This window comes from Pistacia vera, unplaced genomic scaffold (genome assembly GCF_008641045.1).
Source record: "Pistacia vera cultivar Batoury unplaced genomic scaffold, PisVer_v2 Contig78, whole genome shotgun sequence".
Taxonomy (NCBI): Eukaryota; Viridiplantae; Streptophyta; class Magnoliopsida; order Sapindales; family Anacardiaceae; genus Pistacia; species Pistacia vera.
The window spans coordinates 642,714-670,448 of NW_022196645.1; the positions used below are offsets into that span (position 1 = coordinate 642,714).

A 27,735-nucleotide genomic window follows, 5' to 3' on the forward strand; every position below is an offset into this window, starting at 1 on the left:
CATAGTGTTGAACAACCCCGTCGAAAGGCAGTGACTGGTCTCATTTGTCAAGGTTGTTTGGTGACAACCTGGTGCAACACATGGGTGCTTGCTGTAGGCAAGTTTACTGGACTGACCTACCAGAGGATTCCATATGGATGGTAACCCCAATGTCTATTGAACAAATCCTCTAACGAATGGTGGTGCATGAGATCTTTAGACTTAAGATCATCGGAGTGCCTTGTGTTAGAATAAATGCCCTAGAGCCAATCAATTATTGTAGAATTGACTCTTTGTAATAATGTTCATTAATCAATAAAAGGCATTTTATTCTATATCGCGTAAATCATTATTATTGCAATATGTATTGATATATGTCCATAGAATGGTAGAACCGTGACGAGGGTATCAAGTGTTTCAAATCTTGATAGTGAGAACCCTATGAGCACATATGGTGGTCATTCTAAAAACGTCCGTAGCCCTAGTATTATTCTGAAGTAAGGGCACAGATAATACGGTAAGGCTATCATAACGTTGAACGACCCTGTCGAAAGGTAGTGACTGATCTTACTTGTCAAGGTTGTTTGGTGACAAGTTGGTGCAACACATGGGTGCTTGCTGTAGGCGATTACACCGCAGCAAGTTCACTAGACTAACTCACCAGAGGATTCCATATGGATGGTAACCCTAGTGTCTATGGAACAAATCCTCTAACGAATGGTGGTGCATGTGATCCTTAGACTTAAGATCACTGGAGCGCCTTGTGCATCGATTGGTGTAGTTTGACACTAGCCTAACGTAGTTCTTTTCAGAGCTGTCAATACGGTGGTGATTAGCTGCATCAAGGAGTGTATCACTATTATGGTGGATTGACAGAGGATTCATCACTCCCGGGTACGAGAGAAGTTATCTCATGGTGCAATTCAGTATATGGCAATGACATTAAAACTGTGGCCACAGTGGGATTGAGTTGTTGCTCTATCCAGATTATAATATAGGTCATTGGTTCAGAAACTGAATACATAATATCGAGAGTAACTGAAGGTTGACACTATTTCTATGCCTTCGTCTCGTCGAGATAACGTATGATTAAAGGATCGAATTGCACGATAACCATATCGTTGACAGGTAGCTACTTTGCTGAATTCGAATCTATCGGGTGGCCATGATGCCTTGCTAGGGGCCAATCTTGGTCTGTGTATTAGTGAGACGATTAATTGGTGTTAATCGCGATACTATACACTGTCGATATGATGAGGAGCCTATGGGTCACACACATAGAAGATAATTTAAGATCCAAGAAGAAAGAAGGGTGTTTTCGTCTTTTAAGGCGAAAGGGTATTTTGGTAATTTCACAGTGCAATTAAATTTGCTGAGGTCGTAGCTTTTATTTAATTTGTTAGAAAAATTAAATAAGTGAAATTACGTTTAAATATGTGTTCGCACATATTTAAATATATTATCATTATTGTTAAATGTTAATATATATATTAAATATATATATTAATTGATTTTAATTGAGATAATGATGGAAAATAAAATATCAAATTGGAAGTGTTTGGCAACATGGGGTGTTTGGGTTGGAGCCCAAGCCTATTCCATATGGGAATATGGCAACTTGATTATTTTACTATAAAAAGAAAAGTGTGTGATTATTCAATTAATTGATTTCTCTTTTAAAGTAAAACACACATAGCAGCCCCTCTCAATACACTCCCACGACAAAAACACTTTAGGCTCAAAAATCAATTCAATTGATTTGCTTTCTTCTTAATCTTGAAGCCAAAGAGGATCTAGCAAATCCCTCTTGGTTCTTTTGAGATTGTCTTCGTGTGGACTACGTGGGTTCGATCCTACACTTGGATCGGTAGCAAAACATTTGTTGACAAATTTAGAGGAGCCTCCAACGTGCGTTTGTTTTCTTTAAACTCAGATTTATTTTTCCTATAGATTTTATTTTAATATGAATTGTAAAATTATACCCTTGATCTTGGCTCATGTAAACGATCTTTATATTATATTTGTTTTGTTTCCGCCGTATATATGGGACCGTTTACTAACAGTGCACCGATTTGTGCAATTTGATACTAGCCCAACGCAGAACTATTTAGAGCTATCAATACGGTAGTGATTGGCTGCATCAAGGAGTGTATCACGACTATGGTGGATCGACAAAGGATTCATCACTCTTGGGTACGGGAGAAGTTATCTTATGGCGCAATTCAGTAAATGGCAATGACACTAAAACTGTGGCCATAATGGGATTGAGTTGTTGCTCTATCCAGATTATTATTCCAGTCATTGGTCTAGTAACTGAATACATACATATCGAGAGTAACTGAGGTTTATACTATTTATGTGCCTCGGTTTCGTTGAGATAACAGATGATGAAAGAATTGGATTGTACGGTAACCATATCGTTGACCAGTAGCTGCTTCGCTGAATCTGAATCTATCGGGTGGCAATGATGTCTTGCTAGGGGCCAATCCTGGTCTGTGTATAGTGAGACGATTAATTGGTGTTAATCGTGATACTACACATTACTAGTATGATAAGGAGCCTATGGATCACACACATAGAAGATAATTTAAGAATCAGCTTATAAGAAGGGTGTTTTCGTTTTTGTAGGCGAAATGGTATTTTGGTAATCTCACAGTGCAATTAAATTTGCTGAGGTCGTAGCCTTTATTTAATTTGATATTAAAAATTAAATAAGTGAGATTATATTTAAACATGTGTTCTCATATATTTAAATGAATTATTGTTATTGTTAAATATTAATATATGATATATATATTAATTTAATTAAATTGAAATAATAATAATATTAATTAGAATGTCCAAATGGGGCTGTTTGGACATAGGGGTTGTTTGGGTTGGTGCCGAAGCCTATTCCATGTGGGAATAGGGCATTGTGTGCACTATATAAGTGCAGAATTTTTGTGAAATGAAATAACATTTCATTCAATCATTAAGATTAAAAATTCCAGCCCCCTTTTCTCTCTTCCCACGCCAGATTGCTTTTTGTGTTGAATCAAAATATTATTGATTTTGTTCTTGGTTCTTAAGGCTAAAGAGGATCTAGCAAGTCCTTCTTTAGTTCCTTGGGATTATCTTCGTGTGGACTACCGCTGGTTCGATCCTATCCTTGGATCGGTAGCGAAACCCATTCAAAGACAAGTTGAAGGAGCCTCCAAACGTGCATATGATTTCTTAACTCTAAACTGATTTTTTTCTGCAGATTCTAATATAATGTATAAACTGTAAATTTGTGCCCTAGTCTTGGTTCTAAGGAATGATCCATGTTGTAAATAATTTTTGTTTTCCGCTACCATGACTTGATCGTTTCCTAACACCTTTATTCATCATTCCAAGTATTCTTGTATTTAATGGGTTTTTAATTCATAGGCTAGACAATACGCCCTAGCTAGTCTTCTGTTAAAAATACTAGATTAATCCCGAATGCCTTACAGTGATACCTTGATTTAGTGAATGCGAACCCTAGAGACTGAATTGATAAACAATAAAGAGATGTTTGACATAGAGCTGGATAGTTATGGTGAAATTGGAACCCTAGGTTTTGGTCAATTTGGTTTTAGATAATTTTAGTAGTTGTTTAATTTTAGTTTTATTCAGTTGTTGCTTTTAAAGTGATTTTTCATAATTCTTTATTATTAATTCTATTTATTTGGTTAATTAAGGCATAGTTATTAGGATTACTTGATAACTTACAAATCTCTATGGGATCGACCCTTGCTTTGTACACTATTCTGCGATAGTGATTCGTGCACTTACGAGGAAGTAGAATTTGTTCATCAAGTTTTTGGCGCCATTGTCGGGGATTTGTTTTGAGTTATTTAGTTTTCTTGATAACCGTGCTTTAATTATTGTTATTTAATTTAACTTGTATTATTTTTATTTGGGTTATTTTTTTTTTTCTTTTGTTTTTGTTTTCGTTGGTGTGTTTGTATTTGAATGCAAGGTCGCCGATCACTAGATAAAGAATTAGTACCTTACGTGGATAGAGTCAATTTGATCGATTGAAAGAGGAAGGAACCAGAATTTCCTGAAAATTCATCAGATTCAAGTTTAGAGCCAAAGATAATGGCAAAATTACCTCGACCTATGAAGGAGTATGCACGTTCTACCATAGGAACGTCGCCATCTTGCATAGTGCTGAATGAGGCAGCAAGGAATTACGAACTGAAGCACATTCACTTTTAGATGTTACCTTTATTCTATGGCATAGCCAAAGAGGACCCCTTAACATTTATTCGTGATTTTTATTCTACTATTCAAACTTTTCCTTTGCAAAGTTTGATATAAGACCAATTGCGGATGCGTTGTTTTCCTTACACCTTGAAGGATGCGGCTAAAACATAGTTCATGTCATTAACCCCCGCTTCACTTACCATTTGGGATGCAGTTTATAATAAGTTCATCGGTAAATTCTATTCTCGTGACAAAACTGTAGAGTTTAGGGGTAAGATTGCTACTTTCTCACAAATGGAAGGTGAGCCATTCCATGAAGCTTGGGAATGTTTTAAATTGTTTTTAGTTCAGTGTCCACATCATAGATATCCTTTAGAGTTACTGAACCAATTTTTTCTATGATGGACTGACCCAGGCTTGTTAAGCCATGGTTGATAATGTTGCAGGTGATGCTATGGGGGAAAAGACTGCACAAGAGACGAATAAGTCATATGAGATGCTTGGAGCCAACTCACAGCAAAAAAGTGTTAGAGGAAAATCAAGAGGGATGTATGAAGTAAATACTAACACTGAGTTGGCGATGCAGGTTTCAGAGTTAGCCAAGCAGATGAAAACTATGTGCAATATGATGATGGGACAAGGACAAAGTACTGCAAAAGAGGTATGTGCTATTTGTGGTAATATTGGTCATGTAACTAACTCTTGTCCTCCTAGTGGAATTTTTTAAAGTATTCAGAGCAAGCTAATATGATGAACTCTTACAACCTGAGGCCTAAATATGATTCATTTTCAAATACGTACAACCCAAATTGGAAGAGTCATCCTAGTTTTTCATGAATAACAATCATCAACGATCTGGCTTAAATGATCCAAGTGTCTCAGTAGAACCAAATGAACTTTGAACAAAGGTTTCAGTAGCAAGAGGCGTCCATTAGAAAGCTAGAGGTTCAAATAGGACAGATAACAGAGGCAGTATAAGGCCATGTTCCTAGTAAATTAACAAACCAACCTGAGCAAGCGAAAGCAGTCACAGTGCTCCAAAGTGTTAAGGTAATTCAAAAGGAAATTAATTTTGAATCTAATAAGCCTTTAATTGATCATGTAGGGGAAGATAAAGTGAAGGGGAAGCAATCACGTGTATCTATTCAGAATGAGGAGATCAGCCTCATCGTTGTTCCACTAAAGCCTTATGTTCCACCTAGTCCTTTTCCGAGCCTATTGAAGAACAGCAAATGGGATAAGTCATTCTCTGAAATTTATGATATTTTATCTAAATTTAATTTGAACTTACCCTTGCAATTCATCAACAAATCAGATTAATCGATTAATCAATTTCTCAAAACATGATTTAAGGCAGATTTTATACGGCAACATTATACCATCAAATGCATGTTATCAGCAATCCAAATAAAAATTGTAAAATTCAATACCCTAGGCTCTGATACCACTGTTAGTAAACGGTCCCATATATGCAGCGGAAACAAAACAAATATAATATAGAGATCGTTTACATGAGCCAAGATCAGGGGTATAATTTTACAATTCATATTAAAATAAAATCTGTAGGAAAAATAAATCTAAGTTTAAATAAAACAAACGCATGTTGGAGGCTCCTCCAAATTTGTCAACGAATGTTTTGCTACCGATCCAAGTGTAGGATCGAACCCACGTAGTCCACACGAAGACAATTTCAAAAGAACCAAAGAGNAAGAAATTAACAATTAACTAAAAACAGTTACATTTATAAATTGTTAATTATTCATTTGAAAAGTTAATTAAACATTTAAACTTAAAAAAAATTAAACAAAACAAAATTAAAAAAAAAAAAAAAATCAAAAAGCGGGTTAACCTGGCCCAACCCGCAGCCTAACCCGCCCCAAACCCGACGGGTTAGGTTTGGCGGTCCAAGTTGGGCCAGCCAATTCCCTAATATTGGCGAGCCTAACCCGGCCCGCCAATGTTACCGGGCAGGTCAAGACCTACCCGCCATTAACAACAACCTGTCGCGGGCCAGATCGGGCGAGTTGCTTTTCCACCTCTAGTAAGAATAACAAAAGAAGTGTCGACAAAATATAAAGGTACAGTAATACTAGGTGTACAACACCTTCTCACATCATGACGTGGTAGATGATGTGACAGTGCTACATCATCTGCCACATCATTTCCCCCCAAATTATTAAAAAAAAAAACCTAAAATTTAAATTCCCCCTAAATCTGATCTCTCTCCCAAAACAAAATCAAAACGTCAAACTCTCTTCTTCCCCTAAATTAGAAATCTCTCTCAAAATTGCCTTACAATCAGTCTTCCACCACCGTCATGTGCAACTCCTCTTCCTAACAAAAAAATTTCTCTCCCAAAATCCAATTGAAACCATAGAATGGAACTTGAACTCAGCACCGTTGACAGGCTATTCGCAAATATACGAAATCGTGCAAATAATAAAGCTCGAGTAAACGAGTGTCAAATCCCAAAAGAACTACCTACCAAGTACCAAACTAGTCTATTTTATTGCTATTTGATGAAACAGAATTTTATGAATGAATTTAATGAAAAACTAAACAAAATCAGAATTTTATAAATACTTGGATATAAAGATCAATATGGCTAAACCCTAGGACATAGATTTCACACCAATTTAATCCTATGTATTGACGATTATTGCTAACTTAATTAAGCTTATTCTAAAGGCCAAACTCCTTAATATTTCACTAACTTTCTCTCGAACAATTAGCGAATTAACCCTAAAACAACAACCCAAAATATATCTAAGTTGGATTTAGAAGCTAAGAGATCATTAAGTTCTATGGAATTTACCAGAGCCTTATAGATTGCGGTAACATATCTCTAGCGTTTACTCAATCTATGGTTTTATTAACTTAGACAAATCAGGTTTCATCTCTCGATCTCAACCCAATCCCATGATATCATTCAACCCTTAGATCCTTAAGAATTGAAAGCATTACACACAATAATAAAACTTAGAATTAATGCTCAATAAGGAATCAATAAAGATAACGTCAACACATATTCATAAATTGGGCTACATCTTTAGCCCTAGAAAAGAGATTTAGTTCATAGTTGCAGTAATAAAAACAACCATTGTATTCAATAACATGAGCTCAAGAAAGAAAACTAGAAAAACTTCTCTTATTGGTGAAAGAGAACTGCAAGAATTCCGATCTCCAAAATAATAGTCGTCCTTTCTCCTTCTCTAATCTCTAAAAAACTAATTAAAGACCTTTATTTATAGTGCTAGGGTTTTGAGGTTACTTAGGAAAGAATTAAATGTCTTAACCCATTTAGATTGAGACTAGGAGAATGCAATAACCCAAACAAGCCAGTGACCCATCGCTGCGGCGATCAGAAATGGTCGCTATGGCGATCGTTCTTTCTGTTCCACAAGTTAGTGATCTTTAGAATTTGATAAAGTCATCAATAGAAACTTTGTAGCTCTCTGAATAATCTTTCTAACGCCATAAGAATCATTAAATTCTGATTTCTACAGCTCAAGTTATGAACGAAACATCAAAGCATGCTCATCTTGAAGGATTTCCAGATTTTACGTTGTATCTTTGACACGTCACAACTTTCTCGTTTCAACTTCGATTCTTGCACTGTTTGTTCCTACTTGTCACGAATTCCATCGATATCATTCTTTTTCCTTCAAATATCGGTTTGAACTTAAAAATACTCAAAATACACCCGTGATCCCGTAAAAGGTATTTATGAAATAATTAATTCAAATTCCACAAATTGAACACATTTTTCCACAAATAATCCAATTAAATCACTAAAAAAATATATACTTTCAAGCTCTTATCAACCATCATTTGCGACTCCTCTTCCACCATTGTCATTTGCGACTCCTCTTCCACCACCGTCATTCGCGACTCCTCTTCCACCATCGTGATTCACGACTCCTCTTCCACCACAGCGGGCTATCGTCTTCCACCACCACTCGCATTCATAGTTTAAAATAAAAGGTAGCTTTACTTAGATAATTTAATTTTGGCATTCATAGTTTAAAATAAAAGAGTTGGGCTGTGGAATGGGCATCTATTTTTGTTGTAAAATGAGATTTTATGCTGTATATGAAAAACAAAATGGGCAATATGTAGGAAGGGAAGAGTGAGTCATGACAATATAAAGATTATGTGTTTTTAGAGATTACATGTTTTGGAATTTTGGTTCAGTTTGCATGACAATTAAAAGGATAACAACAAAATAGAATAAACTTAAATAATTATCATAAGTGCACTATTNAATTAATACTGAATTTTGTATTATGATATTAGGGCAAAGGTTTAGCCTCTATATACCCTTTAAAATATTATTCATCTACTCCAATTCTCATAATTTTAAATAAATATTATGCAACTAATATAACATAACAAATCAATCCTTAATTAAGATAAAAAAAACAAAAACAAAAACAAAACAAAACAAAAAATACTGTCGAGAATTTAAGAAAAAAATAATTTTCAAAATTTTAATAATAATATATTTAATAAAGGATCAAACTATTGTAAATTTGTAATACAAAATACACCAATTTTTTAATCATTAATCTGATGTGATCTAATAGACAATTTGCTTATGAGTTGTTAACTTGACACTAAAAACAATTATCCTTTAACCTCTCTTTCTAAATAATTGGATTTGTCAGAAATTGTGTAATAAATTTAAAATAATATTTTACTAAAACATAGTACAAAATTACAAATATACCATTTTTAAAGCAAATTATTTTACTAAAACATAAAAACATTTTTCAAGTAGTATAAATTTTGTTAGCAACATTAAATTGCAATGGAAAAAACTAAACCGGATGGAAGACTTACTTTTGAAAGAGTGATGTTATTTCACCCAGTGTTTTAAAACCCAGCCTGACTTGATCGGTTGAACCGATTGAACTGAGACCCTGGGGCTTCATTAGGTTAAGTTACACATTTTCTTATTCAATAAAAACACTAGAAATTATGGCATCAATCTGTGAACAATTAAAGACTGTAATGTTAGGGCTTTTAAATATCAATGGCCAGTGAGTGCAATGGTGGCGACGTCGGTAATTTATGGTGAGTGGATCGACTACAAATCGTAAAAATATGTCACCGAAAAAAGCCCGTTGTTGTCAGTGATTGGAGAGGCGAACAGGGGAGGGGTGAGATGGTTTTTTATCACAAGGCTGAGGGGAGTATTTTCGTAGTGATGGGGAGTGTTGTTGTCACCAGAAATATGCCTTATTTGCCAACATTAACAGTGGTGTTTGGGGTGTTTTTGCAAGATTTTAAACCTATAAGGACTTATAGAATTTTTAGGGGTATTTTTGTTAAATTTTAAACTTTTTGGACACTGGTTTGATTCACTGATCAAATCGGTTAAACCGGTCAATCTGGGACCCAACCACTTTGTCGGGTTTCACCTAGCTTGGGTTTTAAAACACTAATTTCACCTCGTTAAATTTTTGAAGAGACCTCATTTTAATAACTTTTTAAAATTACAATATTATCATCAATTAAAATTATATAAAAGAGTAAATATAATGTTATCTATACATCTTGTTACTCTAGTCTCTTCTATGATTAATCGAAGTATACGTAAAGTTGACTGGAACACTTTGGTTACAAAAAAAAAATGCCACGGAGCCACATGAGCTAGTATTAACTATTAAGCTACAGTACTGTGGCAGTTGATGCGGCTGCCCAATTTTTATTTTTTATTTTTTTATTTTTTTGAGTGTAACGACATTTACCCACCAAAATCTACAGTTCCCACCAAGGTATGGCGAATCTACAAGTTCCACCCATAGTTTCATAAATTCTATATTCCTCCTTAAATAAACATAAAACATTTAATGAAACGGTCAAGGGTATTTAGGGTGCGTTTGGTTTAGTATTTTGGATAGGATTTTAGGGATAGTATTGGGTATTGGATATGGGAGTATTACGAGGTAAATTTTAAAAATTTATAAAAAAGCCCTTAGGTTTACTAATTTAAATAAAGACCCTAACATGTAAAATGACCAAAACACCCCCACCATCTGCAGTGTGATCGGACCACCACCGCCGGAATCTGACCGGAAAATTTCTTACGGCCACGACTTGTCGGATCTGTGCCGTAACACGTCGTTATGGCCTTTTCCGGCTAGATCCATGGTGGATTGGCCGGAAAAGGCCGATCTACGGTTTGTATTGGCCGTCGACGGCCGGAAAAGGCCAAAAGACGGCCATTTTAGCGTCAGCGACGGCCAAAGATGTGGCCGTCGTTTCGGTCAACGACGGCCCAGATTTGGCCGTCGTGACCGTCAACGACGGCCATTCTTTGGCCGTCGCTGACGGCCAGATCTGCCTTTTCGCCAGATATCGTGGTGGATCTGGCCGGAAAAGGCCACAACGGTAAACTTCGGCCATTTCTGGTTGGAAGTTTGGCCGTTGTACAGATTCCGGCTATCACCGACGGTGGTTGCCGGAATCTGACAAGTTGGGTTAATGGGGGTGTTTTTGTTAATTTTTAAACTTTTTTTCAGGGGGTATTAGTAAAATTAATAACCTTATGGGGTTAAAATGTAATTAAAAAAAATAGGGTAATATTTGAGAATATTGTACCAAACGCTATTTGAAAAATAGGATCCAGAATAGGGATAAAAATATTAAACCAAACGCATACTAGGTTTTTTTATCCAAAAAAAAAATGGTAAATCCTAATCTCTCACTCCCCAAATTAGTAAAATTTCAAAAATCACTTTCACATCTCAAAATTTTTTCTCAACTACCAAGCCTTCAGCTGGCACTTCTGTTGGTCATTGTTGCCGTTTCTATGACAACTACTATCCCAAGCCTCATTTCAGAATCCTCAACTATCCTCTGCCATTGTCGACGTCTTGCGACGCAACCACCAACCAACCGCAGCCTTTTGCTCCCGCGCGACAGCCTCCTTCGAACGTTGTTGGGCGTTTCTGACAGCGAACCACCCAACATCACCATCACTTTTGCTCAACTTGCTGCAAAACCCTCACTGCAAACTACCTCGTCGACCAACCAGATCTCCATGAATGACAACCTATGTCATTCACGCGCGCCTTCTCACCTTAACATGCGCGATTGCGCACTGATCACAGCCGCCCATTTTCTCCCCTTCTGGACCACCATCATTCACCACTGTTGTTGTTTCTTGTTGCATGTAAACCAGTCATCGCGAAAACCCCCCATCAACAACCTCTCCACTCACAACTCGCCCACCAAGTGTTCGAAGAACACCCTAGCCAGCTCGCTCAACCTTACACACAGCACACCAGCGACCAACACCGCCGCGCGCGCCATTCCAAGTGGGAAGAGGAAAGTTGAAGAAGGTGTGGTTTTTTAAAATAAATTTGAAAGTAGGATTATTTTCTAATTTTACTAATTTGGGGGTTATAAATAATTTGTTAATTAGTTTGAAGGGCAGTTGATAATAGCTAATAACATTTTTTTATACTTGTCAGAACCCAAAATCACAGGTGTAATAAAAGGTTGGAATGTAGAATTTATGAAACCATTGGTAAGCGTTTTTTGATTCGCCAAACCTTGGTGGGTACATGTTTACTCTTTTTTTCTTTTTGGTTTTTTGTTCAGACGGCCTGCCCCAGATGAAGCCTCTTAGTTTAATTAGGATTGAATATTGAAAGTGATGGCATGGGCATCAATTTCATTAATGCAAAATAGATCACCGTCAAACACCAATTTAAAGCATATGCTACAAGGAATTTTTGAATTACGATCGAGGATTTCCATCAATCAAGCGGCGTACAGACAAAAGATAAGTGGGTCCACCTCTATTTTCAACTCTCGGATCCAAGTCGTGCTTTAAGATATCTATACTTCTAAAGGCGGTTGGTTCAGGAATGTTAGATTACTGGATTTGAATTATTAGAAGAAAATAAATAAACAATTTTTATACAACATTTCCCATAAAACATTATGTGGCCAGATATGATTAGGTGAAAGTTTAATTTTAACTTTAAATTAGCCAATCATATCTTGCCACATAATATTGTAGTGAAATATTGTAGAAAATGATGTATGTGTAGTATACTCTTACTGGAAAGATAGATTACCTTGAAAGATTACTGGAAATCTTTAAGAAAATGTGTTTGGTTAGTTGGTGGGTATGTTATATTAATATGGTTGGTTATGGGGGAATAAATTGGTGGGTATGTTATTTAAATTACTAAATTGTCCCCTTTACAAATATTATTATAATATATTTTTATTATTAATTTTTGAATAATTTCTTTTAACCCCAATATTTCAGATTTAGTTAAAAAACCCTGTTATATAAAATTTTATTATTACGAAAACACCCCCGCCTCCTGGCGCCGCCTGTCGCCATCGTAGACCATCGTCGGAAGTCTCCAAAAGTCCCCATCAGCAACTCACCATGACCAGAGGCTTCGACTATGGCCGTTTCCAGCCATATGATGGCCGAAAAACGGCCATATCAGGCCAAACGGTGGATCTGGCGTTAACAGAGACCCAGATCCTCCGGAGCCTCTCACCGAAACTCGTTCTTTTTTAGGGACTCCGGTGAGTTTTTTCGAGGCAGTCCGTGGTGGTGGGGCCTGTAGGCGGGTGGTGGCTGGGTGGCAGTGGTGGTGGTGGCTGAGTGACAGGGTTTGTAAAATGTTTAAATCAAGGACATTATTGTACAAATTTTAGTTAATAAGGGTAAATTGAAATAGGATATAATGTAAATTTATTTTAAAATGAGGGCATTATTGTCCAAAATTTTCATTAATAAGGGTAAATTGTAACAAAAAAGGATAACCCTGGTAATCTCCAGAATACCTAAGAAAAATGGAGGTAATCAAAATACCTCCAATATTACCCATAGTAGTTACTATTAGTATTTGAAGATTACCAAAATCTTTAATTACTTGACAAACTAAACGTGGTAATCAGTAATATAAGATGACATTCCCTAATAATCGGACATTATCGTAACCAAACGCCCACTAATCTAACCATGCCTCGCCAAGTGAACCACCGACACCAAGCTCAAAAATATTAAACAGATACAAATCCTGATATCTCCAGTGGCACTCTCCTAAATATCTGATCATGGAGCCTGCAACCGCGTGTGTTTGAGTCTGGATACTCTACAGCACCATCAATCATGTTCCATCCTTCTTTCATTTCTACTCTTTTCATTTCTTAACTGGCATTATTAGTGAAGGAATTTTTTATTTTTTAGAAATTATTAAAAACGGCATAGATACTGTATATTTTATCAGTAAAAAATTTCGAATTTCAAATAATTAATATGATATAAACTTTAAAAATATAAATTTGGTTGAATTATAAAATGGGGTCTAACGATAATACTGGGCCAATGGTTTTCTTGTACTTTTAAACTTTATTCTCTTTAATATTGGTTATTGGACTATATAAAGGCAATAAATAAAGGATAAATTGTCATAAAATGGGTAATTGCAAAATATAAAATGGAATTTGGAAAAAGTATATATAAATTGAAAAAATATAAACAAGAAAAAGGCTTTTCATAACTTCAATAATACATAATATAATTGCAAAATAATTTAATATTTGCTCTGTTGGGGGCCTATTTGACATGACCATTGAAAAGAAAATAATACTCCACATAGTTCCAATCTTTTTTTACAACTTAGATTTGTAGTTGTTAGTTTGCTGTATAGATTTACTAATTAATATATCACGTGATTTTAAGGTTTTCATTCTAAGGACATATATCAATACATATTGCAATAATAATGATTTACGCGATATAGAATAAAATGCCTTTTATTGATTAATGAACATTATTACAAAGAGTCAATTCTACAATAATTGATTGGCTCTAGGGCATCTACTATAACTAAAGAGTCTTTGATCTGGTACGCACCATTGTGAGCTTGGATTGAGTCAGTTGATGTGGTTGTTTGCCAGAATTTCTAAGATGTTGGCGGAGGCCCTCCTTTTAGCGTCAAAATGTTGATACAGAAACTTGCACCAACTAAAGTGATCTGATCAACCTTGGCGGGATCAGAACTGATGTGTGCGTGATTACGGATAATCAGCGATGAGCAAATGATGAATATAAAACGTAAATGACAAATAGATTTTTAAAGTGGTTCGGCGAGATAAACTCTTGAGCCTACATCCACTATTCTTGTATTTGCTGTGAGAGCTTACAATAAGAGTTCTATGAAAATTTTGTAACCCCTTTTTCATCATTTGAGGGGGTTTATAAATAATGTTTGTACAAAGGAAAGAGCGAAAATAAAGGGATTATAATTGATTTGAAATGCTACTCCGATATTCTTGTGATTGGGCGCTGTGATTGTGCAGAGATTGTTGTTAATCTGATCATTCCCGTAATATCTGGGATCTGAAGTTATCTGGAAATCGATTAAATGATCATTCAGGTTGTTCCCGACTACCTTGAGCTGGGTCGAGCTATACGCCAACGAGCTTATGCTGTGTCGAACAACTAGTAGAGTCGAACTAATTCTAGGTCAAGCCAATCCCTCGCAACTCACCAAGCTTGATGGAAAAATCACACACAACAATAGTTAAAAGATATTTTTTTTTTCTTAATTTACAAATTATAAAATAGGTAAAAATAAGATAAAAGAGAGTGTAGATTGAAGTTTAACAAAAGAATATTTCATTCAATTTTTTTAAATTATTTGGAGAATTAAGAGAAAACTAAAATTATGCTCAATAAAATGTAATAGATTAAGAAATTAAATAAAATTACTAGGATTTTGTTCAAAATAAATGACTGAAATACCTTCAAATTTGTGCTATAAACTACCATGAGTTAACTTCATTGACCCGTAAAATATTGGCAAGTCAAAATCGTCTCATAAATTATCGGAAAATATTAGATACCTTTAAAATTACTAAAACCCCTCTAATCATCATAAAACCTGCTAAAAATATTTTATTAAAAATATAAATATAAAAAAGAAAAACTTATAGATAGATATATATAAGAAAAAATACCATTGGTCCAAAGGTATTTGATAGTTTTTAATAATCATTAGAATATTTTTTACTTAAATATCTATCAAGGCTAAGGATGGCAAATGGAGTGAGTCAGTGCATTATTTTAAAAATCGGACCGGAGGGCAACCCGCTCTGATGGCCGGGTAACGGTTCAATCGGTCCAACCGGTTGGACCGCAGGTTGAACCGATGGTTTGACAGGTTTAAAATCTAACAAAAACACCCTTGATAAATACCATCAGTCCCTATAAGTTTGAAATCTAGCAAACACAACCCTGGCCAAATGCAAATCGGCGATCGATTGGGAGAGCAACGGCGACACACCAGGGAGGGTAGATCGAATGATGGGGAGGGCAAATCGGCAACTAGCAAGTAGAGTCATTGCCAGAAAATGGCAAATCGGTGGTGGAAGTCAATGGTCGCGGTGGCTTTTTTTGGTGAGATGATTGGATCTTCGTGAACGACGGCAAGGGAGCTTGGGAAAAGGTAGATCGGTGGCTGAGGAAGCTTGTCGATGCCAGAGAAGGCCGATCGACGCTGGGAAATAGAGGAAAAATCACGCGGCGAAGTTGGACGACGAAACATCACGCGGCGGCTGGAGATGAAGCGTGACAATGCTGGAGAAAGTCAGAACTCAGAAGGTGGTTTCCGACAGTAAGAGAAGGTGGAAGGTCGCCGGAAAAGGGGAGGTCATTGCCGATTTGCATTTGGCCAGAGGGTGTGTTTGCTTTGAAACCTTTAAGGACTAATGCGTATTAATCAAGGGCGTGTTTGTTATATTTTAAACTTGAAATAGTTAAAAAGAGTGACCCGACCCAGAGAAGACCCTGGGTCTCGGTCCAACCGGTTGGACCGGCCGGTCCGGTCCGGTTTTTAAAACAGAGAGTTAGTGGGGAGATTAACAAGTATCCCTTTACATGGGAAAATTGTCATCCCTAGTCAATGCGGATGAAATTATCGTAACTATTATTGAAGGTATTTTTTGACCTTAAATTTTAAAAAAGTAGTACTACTTTTACACCACCCTTTACATCATTTTCATTACATCATTATGTGGCATATGTCACATTCACACAAAATTTTAATTATTTTAAATTTTTAATATTATAATAGAATTGTTATTAGTAAAATGGTTATGGTGTAATGAAAATGGTGTAAAGGGTAGTACAAAGATAGCATTACCCATTTTAAAAAGTATCCATGCCAGGAGCCCCATGTCGTAGTATTAACTATTAAGCTACTAGTACTGTGGCAGTTGATGCGGCCTGCCCAATTTTTATTTTTTTATTTTTTTATTTTTTTGAGTAAACGACATTTACCCACCAAAAATCTACAGTTCCCACCCAAGGTATGGCGAATCTACAAGTTCCCACCCATAGTTTCATAAATTCTATATTCCTCCCTTAAATAAACATAAAATCATTTAATGAAACGGTCAAGGGTATTTAGGGGTGCGTTTGGTTTAGTATTTTGGATAGGATTTTAGGGATAGTATTGGGTTATTGGATATGGGAGTTTACGAGGTAATTTTAAAATTTATAAAAAACCCTTAGGTTTACTAATTTAAATAAAGACCCTACATGTAAAATGACCAAAACACCCCCACCATCTGCAGTGTCAGATTCCGGCCACCACCGCCGGAATCTGACCGGAAAATTTCGTTACGGCCACAGACTTGTCGATCTGTGCCGTAACACGTCGTTATGGCCTTTTCCGGCTAGATCCATGGTGGATCGGCCGAAAAGGCCAGATCTACGTTTGTATTGGCCTCGACGGCCGGAAAAGGCCAACGACGGCCATTTTTGCCTCAGCGACGGCCAAAGATGTGGCCGTCGTTTTCGGTCAACGACGGCCAGATTTGGCCGTCGTTGACCGTCAACGACGGCCATTTCTTGGCCGTCGCTGACGGCCAGATCTGGCCTTTCCGCCAGATCCGTGTGGATCTGGCCGGAAAAGGCCACAACGGTAAACTTCCGGCCATTTCTGGTTGAAGTTTGGCCGTTGTCAGATTCCGGCTATCACCGACGGTGGTTGCCGGAATCTGACAAGTTGGGTTAATGGGGGTGTTTTGTTAATTTTTTAAACTTTTTTTCAGGGGGTATTTAGTAAAATTAATAACCTTATGGGGTTAAAATGTAATTAAAAAATAGGGTAATATTTTGAGAATATTGTACCAAACGCTATTTGAAAAATAGGATCCAGAATAGGGAAAAAAATATTAAACCAAACGCATACTAGGTTTTTTTTATCCAAAAAAAATGGTAAATCCTAATCTCTCACTCCCCAAATTAGTAATTTCAAAATAACCTTTCACATCTCAAAATTTTTCTCTCTAACTACCAAGCCTTCAGCTGGCACTTCTGTGTGGTCTTGTTGCCGTTTCTAGTGACAACTCATATCCCCAAGCCTCATTTCGAATCCTCAACTATCCTCTTGCCATTGTCGACGTCCTTGCGACGCAACCACCAACCAACCGCAGCCTTTTGCTCCCGCGACAGCCTCCTTCACCGTTGTTGGGCTGTTTCTGACAGCGAACCCACCCAACACTCACCATCACTTTTGCCTCAACTGCTGGCCAAAACCCTCACTGGCAAACTACCTGTCGACCACCAGATCTCCATGAATGACAACCTATGTCATTCACGCGCGCGCCTTCTCACCTCTTAACATGCGCGCGATTTGCACTGACTCACAGCCGCCCATTTTCCCCCCTTCTGGACCACCATCTTCACCACGTTGTTTGTTTTCTGTTGCATGTAAACCAGTCACGGAAAACCCCCATCAACACAACCTCTCCACTCACAACTCGCCCACCAAGTGTTCGAAGAAACACCCTAGCCAGCCTCTCAACCTTACACACAGCACACCAGCGACCAACAGCCGCGCGCGCCCATTCCAATTGGAGAAGAGGAAAGTTGAAGAAGGTGTGTTTTTTAAAATAAATTTGAAAGTAAGATGATTATTTTCTAATTTTCTAATTTGGGGTTTATAAATAATTTGTTAATTTAGTTGTGAAGGGCAGTTTGATATAGTCTAATAACATTTTTTTATACTGTGTCAGAACCCAAAAATCACAGGTGTTAATTAAAGGTTGGAATGTAGAATTTATGAAACCATTGGTACAAGCGTTTTAGATCGCCAAACCTTGGTGGGTACATGTTTACTCTTTTTTTTCTTTTTGGTTTTTTTTGTTCAGACGGCCTGCCCCAGATGAAGCCTCTTAGTTTAATTAGGATTGAAATGTGAAAGTGATGGCATGGGCATCAATTTCATTAATGCAAAATAGATCACCGTCAACCCCAATTTAAAGCCTATCCTACAAGGAATTTTTTGAATTACGATCCGAGGATTTCCATCAATCAAGCGGCGTACAGACAAAATGATAAGTGGGTCCACCTTCTATTTTCAACTCTCGGATCCAAGTCGTGCTTTAAGATATCTACTACTTCTAAAGGCGTTTGGTTCAGGAATGTTAGATTCTGGAAATATTGAATTATTGAAGAAATACTATAATACATATTTTTTATACAACATTTCCCATACAACATTATGTGGCAATATGATTAGGTGAAAGTTAATTTTTAACTTTAAATTAGCCAATCATATCTTGCCACATAATATTGTATTGAAATATTGTATGAAAATGATGTATGTGTAGTATTACTCTTACTGGAAAGATAGATTACCTTGAAGATATCTGGAAATCTTTAAGAAAATGTTTTGGTTAGTTGGTGGGTATGTTATATTAATAGGTTGTTATGGGGAATAAATTGGTGGTTAGTGTTATTATAAATTACAAATTGTCCCTTTACAAATATTAATATAATTTATTTATTATTAATTTTTGAAATATTTCTTCTCTTTATATAATTTCAGTTTAATTAAACACCACTTGCTTATATAAAATTTTAATTTATTACGAATACACCCGCCTCCTGGCGCCGCCTGTCGCCATCGTAGACCATCGTCGGAAGTCTCCAAAAGTCCCCATCAGCAACTCACCATGACCAAGAGGCTTCGATATGGCCGTTTCCAGCCATATTGATGGCCGAAAACGGCCATATCAGGCCAATCGGTGGATCTGGCCGTTAATGGCCAGATCCTCGCCGAGCCTCTCACCGAAACTCGTTCTTTTTTAGGGACTCCGTGTAGTTTTTTCGAGGCAGTCCGTGGTGGTTGGCGCGCTGTAGGCGGTGGTGGCTGGGTGGCAGTGGTGGTGGTGGCTGAGTGACAGTGGTTTGTAAATTGTTTTAAATTCAAGGACATTATTGTCCAAAATTTTAGTTAAATAAGGGTAAAATTGAAATAGGATATTAATGTAATTTATTTTAAATGAGGGCTTATTGTCCAAATTTTCATTAATAAGGGTAAATTGTAACAAAAAGGATAACCCTGGTAATCTCAGAATACCTAGAAAATGAGTAATCAAATTATCTCCAATATTACCAATAGTAGTTACTATTATGTATTTGAAGATACAAAATCTATATTACTTGACAAACTAATACGTGGTAATCAATAGTATATAAGATGACATTACCCTATATATACGGACATTATCGTCAACCAAACGCCCCTAACTACTAACCATGCCTCGCCAGTGAACCACCGACACCAAGCTCAAAAATATTAAACAAGATACAAAATCCTGATATCTCCACGTGGCACTCTCCCTAAATATCTGATGCATAGCTGCACGCGCGTTGTTTGAGTCTGGATACTCTACAGCACCATCAATCATTTCATCCTTCTTCTTCTTTATTTCTACTCTTTTCATTTCTTAACTGGCATTATTAGTTAAGGATATTTTTATTTTTTAGAAATTTATAAAACGGCATAGATACTGTATATTTTATCAGTAAAAAATTTCGAATTTCAAATAATTAATATGTATATAAACTTTTAACAAATATAAAATTTGGTTGAATTATAAATTGGGATTCTAACGATAATACTGGGCCAATGGTTTTCTGTACTTTTAAAACTTTATTCTCTTTATATGATGTTATTGACCTATAAAGGCAAATAAATAAAGGATAAATTGTCATAAAATGGGTAATTGCAAATATAAAATTGGAATTTGGAAAAAGATATATAAATTGAAAAAATATAAACAAGAAAAAGGCTTTTCATAACTTCATATACATAATATAATGCCAAAATAATTTAATATTTGCCTGTTGGGGGCCATTTGACATGCCATTGAAAAGAAAATATACTCCACATAGTTCCAATCTTCCATGTTCTTACCACTTAGATTTGTAGTGTTAGTTTGCTGTTATATTTTACTAATTAATATACAGCTGATTACTTAGGTTTTAATTAATATTGAATTTTGTATTATGATTTAGGGCAAATGTTTGCCTCTATATGCCTTTAAAATTTTTTCATCTATTCCAATTCTCATAATTTAAATAAATATTATGCACTAATATAACATAACAAATCAATCCTTAATTAAGATAAAAAAAACCAAAAAAAAAAAAAAAATAACTGTCGAGAATTTAAGAAAATATAATTTTCAAAATTTTAATAATAATATATTTAATAAGGATCAAACTATTGTAAATTTGTAATACAAATCATACCAATTTTTAATCATTAATCTGATGTGATCTAATAGACAATTGCTTATGAGTTGTTAACTTGACACTAAAAACAATTATCCTTTAACCTCTCTTTCTAAATAATTGGATTTGTCAGAAATTGTGTAATAATTTAAAATAATATTTTCTAAAACATAGTACAAAATTACAATATACCATTTTTAAAGCAATTATTTTACTAAAACATAAAAACATTTTTCAAGTAGTATAAATTTTGTTAGCACCATTAAATTGCAATGGAAAAAACTAAACCGGATGGAAGACTTACTTTTGAAAGAGTGATGTTATTCACCTCATTTTAAAACCCCCTGACTTGATCGGTTGAACCGATTGAACTGAGACCCTGGGCTTCATTAGGTTAAGTTACACATTTTTCTTATTCAATAAAAACACTAGAAATTATGGCATCAATCTGTGAACAATTAAAGACTGTAATGTTAGGGCTTTTAAATATCAATGGCCAGTGAGTGCAATGGTGGACGTCGGTAATTTATGGTGAGTGGATCGACTACAAATCGTAAAAATATGTCACCGAAAAAAAGCCCGTTGTTGTCAGTGATTGGAGAGGCGAACAGGGGAGGGGTGAGATGGTTTTTTATACAAGGCTGAGGGGAGTATTTTCGTAGTGATGGGGAGTGTTTGTTGTCACCAGAAATATGCCTTATTTGCCAACATTAACAGTGGTGTTTGGGGTTTTTTTGCAAGATTTTAAACCTATAAGGACTTATAGAATTTTTAGGGTGGATTTTTGTTAAATTTTAAACTTTTTGGCACTGGTTTGATTCACTGATCAATCGGTTAACCGGTCAATCTGGGACCCAACCCTTTGTCGGTTTCACTAGCTTGGGTTTTAAAACACTAATTTCACCTCGTTAAATTTTTGAAAAGACTCATTTTAATAACTTTTAAATTACAATATTATCACTCAATTAAAATTATATAAAAGAGTAATATAATGTTATCTTACGACAGTTCTTTTACTCGATCGTTCTATGATTAATCGAAGTAGCGTAAAGTTGCTGAGAGAACCTTTGGTTACAAAAAAAAGAAGTATATGTAAATCATTCATTGTGTTAAAACATTTATGTGCCATAAGTTTGAGCTATAAAACATTTTACAGATTATATTCTTCTGAATATCCTAGGACTAGGCTATGAAGTACATAATTTGAATTACAAACTTATTTTGCATCAAATTTGGGATATTTTTTTTAGGGCAAAATTGGAATGAAAAAATAATTTAAATTTTTTTATTAGATTTATAGCATCACTCTCTTCGAAATCGGCCAGGGGCCAGCGCTTACTGGCTAGTCTAAGAAAGACACTGGGATTTACATAAATTATTCTATTTAAAGGGATGTTGATCCAATGGCTGAAAAATCTCTAAAAGAAATAAAAAAGGAATTTCATTATTTTAAATTGTTACTGTATATTATTTACGTCGATCAAACGGCTGATATGGAAGTACAACCGTATACCAAACACATGGGAGACGAACCCATCTTCTCACTACCACATATTACGTCTAACTATATATGCATGTATATATGTTGAGTGAGCGCGTACTTAATTTTAAAACAAAGAATCACAGCACACAGATTCGCGATTAACACCATTGCAGCAACAATGGAGTTGTTCTATTTCCTTGTGTTCGTGTGATTGGGTGCAGTGGTTGCTGCGATGGAGCTCAGCAAAAATAACAAAGATAGAATCAACACCTCTCCTCGCTCGTTTCAATTCTTTCAAAGAACAATTACCTTCTTGTCTACTCTTATGATGGGTAGCTTTCTTTTTTTCTCTTCAGATCTGATTCTTTTCTGTTAGATCTGACTTAATTTCATACCACATGTTTTAGATTTGTGTTTTCAATTTGATTTACTTGTTTTGAAGTAGTTTGATGTTAATTAAGCTCTTCAATTTATGTGCTTGCCTTTGTATAAAGGCTAAAGGTCCTGGATCAAGCTTTTGACTTTGATCCAAGGGCTGGCCAATATATTCCAGTAATACTGTGGGATGAATAGGGAGCTTAAATCAAAAAAGAAAGTATGAATGATATGGGATCTGGGTTGCATCTGATTGCTGGAGAAAATGTACTTAATAGAACTCTTAAGTACTCTGGTACTGAATTGAGTCTTCTTTTTTTTAGGAAAACTTTAGCTTTTAGTGCAGGATGATTCAAAGTCACATTGCTTTCTTGGTGTAGATCGTGATGATGTTTTTCTTTTTAATGGCAGATGCAATTGTTAACTAGAGATCTGAACTTTAAAACAAATGGGTATAACACCTAAAGTTTGAGCTTGCTTGAAGCTTCTTTCATGAATTCAGGTTTAAAAAATGATAATAAATTTATTTAATTATTACCAATTTGTCAAACTCTTATAAGTCCTGATTCCTCAATAAGTCAGGTCTTGTCATCGAAACACACACACTTTTGTTGTTATGAAAACTACTCTTTTTTAGCTATGATCATGGTTTGTATGGTTGTTGTTCTGTGATAGAAATTGTTTGACTTGAGTTGAAGTTATTGTGGTGTTTTTCTTTTTTAATTCTTTGTCTGACTGATTGTGTTATGTGGCAATAGCTGGGGACTGGTTGCAGGGCCTTAGTCTACTTCCTTTACAGTCAGTATGGATATGGCAAAGGGGAAATAGGACAGCTTTTATAGCTGTTTTGGATCCTCCATGTTGTTTGGGACAATTGTTGGATCTCTAGCTGATAAACAGTGAGTATTTTCTTCATGTGGTTTGTGGTTCGTGATCATGAATTAGCTTACACAAATTAACAATGTTCATTTCTTGTCTTAAATTCAGAGGTCAAGAAGGAGACATGTGCGACTTATTTGCATAACAATCATAACTGAGATAGTAGGCTCACTAAGCATTCTCCCCAATACAAAGTTCTGATGATAGGTCGTATTTTTGGGAGGTATTGCACTTCTCTCCTATTTTCAGCATTTGAGTCATGGCTTGTTGCTGAGCACAACAAGGTGAGACATTGCTTCTCTGTCATATCCATGCTTTTCAAAAATAAATCATTTTTGTTAGCTGACAGTTTTCTGCTAAATGATCCTTGAGTTGTTAGTTTTTACTTATTTTAATGTTTCTCAAGTGATGATTGTACTGTCTTAGTCAAGTGTAACCGCTCTTCACTATTTTGTTTACTACCACAACATCTGTGCAGAGGGGCTTTGAGCAACAATGGCTGTCATAAACATCCATCAAAGGCAATATTTCTTGGCAATGGTCTTGTGCTATTGGTCTCTGGATTGTTTGGAAACTTACTTGTTGATTCATTTGCTTCTTTGTCCTGTGGCCCCCTTTGATGCTGCTGCATGCTTTCTTTCTTGCATATTGGATGGCCATTATTTTATCTTCATGGACTGAAAATTACGGAGATGCTTGCTGAGAACAAGGATTTACCTCCACAATTCAGGTCTGCTGCTGTGGCAATTGCTTCAGGTAAAGTTTTTTCATAATTGACATCGATATATTGATTCATGGTGGCCTTTGGTGGCCAATTTTTGTTCTTGGTCCGCTCATACTTGTTTGTCTACCACCTTTAGTTGTTATATGTTTCTTGAGATTCCTCATATAATTTTGCTTTGGTCCCCACCTTTGGTGTTTAGTATTATCTCCCTGTGCTGCAGATGAAAAAAATGCTTTGCTGGGTGCTATCCAGTCCCTATTTGAAGGTGCGATGTATACCTTGTCTTCTCTGGACTCCTGCTCTAAGCCCAAACAATGAGGAGATTCCCCATGGCTTTATTTTGTGACTCTTTCATGTGGCTTCAATGTTGGCAGTTCCCGTTGCATCTCGTTGCTGGCTGCTCGCTCATCACTCAGGGTAGAGAGGCTACATGCAGATTGTTTTTCTAGTGTCTTCTAGTCTCCCTCGTCCTTCCAATTATTACTAGTGATGTTATCTGTTCCAGTTGACATCTTCTTCTTGTATTAATTTTATTTATCTGCTCTCTGCTGTTTGTTTGCTGGATGCGTTTTTTCTAATGATCTCTAATTTCACAAATTGGACAGCTTCGTTACACCCTCCAAGGTAAGAGGTGGAAGCTATCTCATTTTCTGGTTGTATTCAGCTTCTTGGCTTCTGTACCTTTGAGGCTTGTGTAGGGCTATTTTGGCCATCCTATTATGAAGATGAGGTCCCAGTACATTCCTGAGGAGGCCAGAAGCACCATCATGAACTTTCCATCATTCCTCTCAATATCTTTGTGTTCGTCTGCTATATAATGTATGTTCCGCACTTTACTCTGAAACATTGAGATGTTTATTGTTTTTTAGATTAGATTTCTTAGAGTTATAGAAATTTAATCTATGGTTGTATATAAGATTAAGTGCTCTCTACACATCCAAATCTGATTGGAGTTATTAATTTGAAATTCTGTGGATTGGTCAACCTTGTTGGGCTGGTTTGCACACTAGACAGTTGACTCGAGCTAATCTAGTAGCAGCCCATTTTAAATATGGTAACTTAAGCACTCTTGTTCTTGGTATCTTATTCTCTCTTTGAATCTCTCTCTCACGTTTATTGATTTCGGTTTTCTTTTCTACCTCAAGGTTGATGCATTTCCCATTACCGTTATGTTTGGTATGTGCTCGATTTTCCTCTTAGTGGCATCAGTCTTGCAGACGCGACTGATGGTGATTGCAGAAAATCAGTGAGTATATATTCCGACGCAATACTTACACTAAGATTCAATATAAATGCAGTAGATATCATTTGTTACTGGCCTGTATCCTACGTGTTGAAAACAATATAAATGGATACTTCCAACATTAATTTTATGCATTTATATATCCTCTGCTTTTCAGATCCGGACTTCTTAAAAACTAGTCATAAATCATCAAATACCTGGAGTTCAAATCTCTTTGTGTTGTTGCAGAGGCCGCAAGATTGGTCACTAAAGGAAAGGGACGCCGAGGCAGAGCATATAAACATTTGATCGATGTTGAGTTGATAATTCGCCAGCATTGCCGTAAGGTGAAAACAACCACTTGATTCATTCCATTCATGTTGAAGTTTCCTGTTTGATTGAGGTGTATTAAATTTACCAGTGATGATTCAAATGTATGAGAAAATTAGTGGTCTGCTGAAGCAGTGGTGAAGGAAACGTCACTTAAGCTTTTAAAAATAGTTTTTTCGGCCGCTATATAACATGTGGTGCATCAGATTATGTAGGAAATTAAATATTCTACTTCTGTAATTCAGATATATTATATCGTTTTTCGAAACAGGGTTTATAATAGTGTACTGAAATAGTTCTTTTCTTCTTATTTCTCCATAATCTTGAATCGATGATTTGCTTTAGACATCTGTCATTTTTTGAATATAAAAGTAAATTGCATCATAGCTCTAATTTGTATAGAAACTTTTGAATGCTGTGATGGCTCCAATTGTTCTTGTATGATTGTTCACAGCGGTTGGAGTTGCTTTAGTTAAAGAAATGACAAGAAAGTAGCTAAAATTGATTTGGTACAAGTTTACATCATTCTTAATTTAATTTATTTAAAAGATGGATGTGTGAGACTGAGTCCAATCTTATATTGTTGAGTTAAAAGTGAAAACAGGCTAACTCATTAATGTCTAATAGCTGTATAAAAATGTACCAATTGATTTTTTATAGTATGATCCAGGTGATTTAATGTATTTGAATTCGTCCATCGTTAAGTATTTGGCATTTTTTGAAAGACACTGTCGAATAAAATAGATTCCTTTTATTCCAATCCTCCTAAAGAGAGCAACTTATTTTGCGCCAGCATGATTTGAAGATTGGTAGTTAGGCAGATTAACGAGTTTCTAACCGTTCAAGATTAAATTTACCTCTATCTGTGAGTAAGGGTGTCAAATTATGAGAGGGTTAACTTTGTGTGCATAATACCCAGTAAACTTTACAAAGACTTGAATTTGGAGCTACGGATCCCCGTCCTCCACAATTGAAATCGAGAATCGGACAAAATTGCTGATCAGTTCATCTGTAGCATCCAAATTCTGAGCGCAGAATGAGGAATCAGGCAAAGCTTGGGGAAGTTATGGCCCGGCCTGTTGAACTTGATGGTGTGATTTCATTTGTGAATATGTTTACATTACACTGGAATAAATATCAAATTTTCTACATAGTGATAATGCATAGTCTTTAACAGTGCCATCCAAGAACCATCATATTCATAGCATTGCGCAGCGTTGGCATCCGTTAAGCAACTTCCAAGTCTCTAAATGAGAAAAGGATTCTGTCTAAACGCTGCCTTCCCGGATTCCTCTTCTCAGAATTGGATGTACAATTATCATCTCCTCTTTGACTTCTGGAACCCAAGTAGCGTTGGACTTCACCTTGGTGAACAAGATAGTAGTCCAAGCCTTCTCTGATTATTTTCAACCCCTGAAAACATTACCACGAACCATCTCATCAAGTATGCCCAACAAAACTATATTTTACCATCTCGTGTTATCGTTAACTATTATATAAAATGCACTTGTTTTTGCTGAAGATTCTCCATGTTTATTCAATAGTTTCAACTTTCATTCCGGGGAAATGATATTGTCCCAGTATCATAGAATTTCCGCAAGGTGGTGATAATCATATTGGTTCAAGGTTAACTTACAATCCAACTCGATCACATCGATCTTGCACCTCATACACATCTTTCCAAGTCTTAATCGGTAGGGGCGTAAATGCGGCGCGATCTCCTCCCCATCTTTCCTTGAATAGGTTACACACAGATTGTTGTCGCGAGGGCTAAGACCTTCCATCTTCTGCAAACTTTGCGACACCCAAATTGCCGTGGTTTCCAACGTTTTACAAAGAGACCTTCAAAAAATGTCAGATAAATACAACAAAAGGATGAACATAAAGGCATCAAAATCAAGATTTTCCTTTAAACAGATTATTTTAAGAACTACAAACATTCCTACATTGAATTA

The 27,735-nt window shown here is 35.9% G+C and overlaps 1 non-coding gene across 1 annotated transcript; it reads right to left on the reverse strand.

Annotated features, from left to right (window-relative positions):
• Positions 1-4,453: 4,453 nt before the first annotated feature.
• LOC116116749 lies at positions 4,454-4,558 on the reverse strand. Its single transcript, XR_004125860.1, has one exon. It is a non-coding gene; the product is annotated as a small nucleolar RNA R71 (small nucleolar RNA).
• Positions 4,559-27,735: the final 23,177 nt, after the last annotated feature.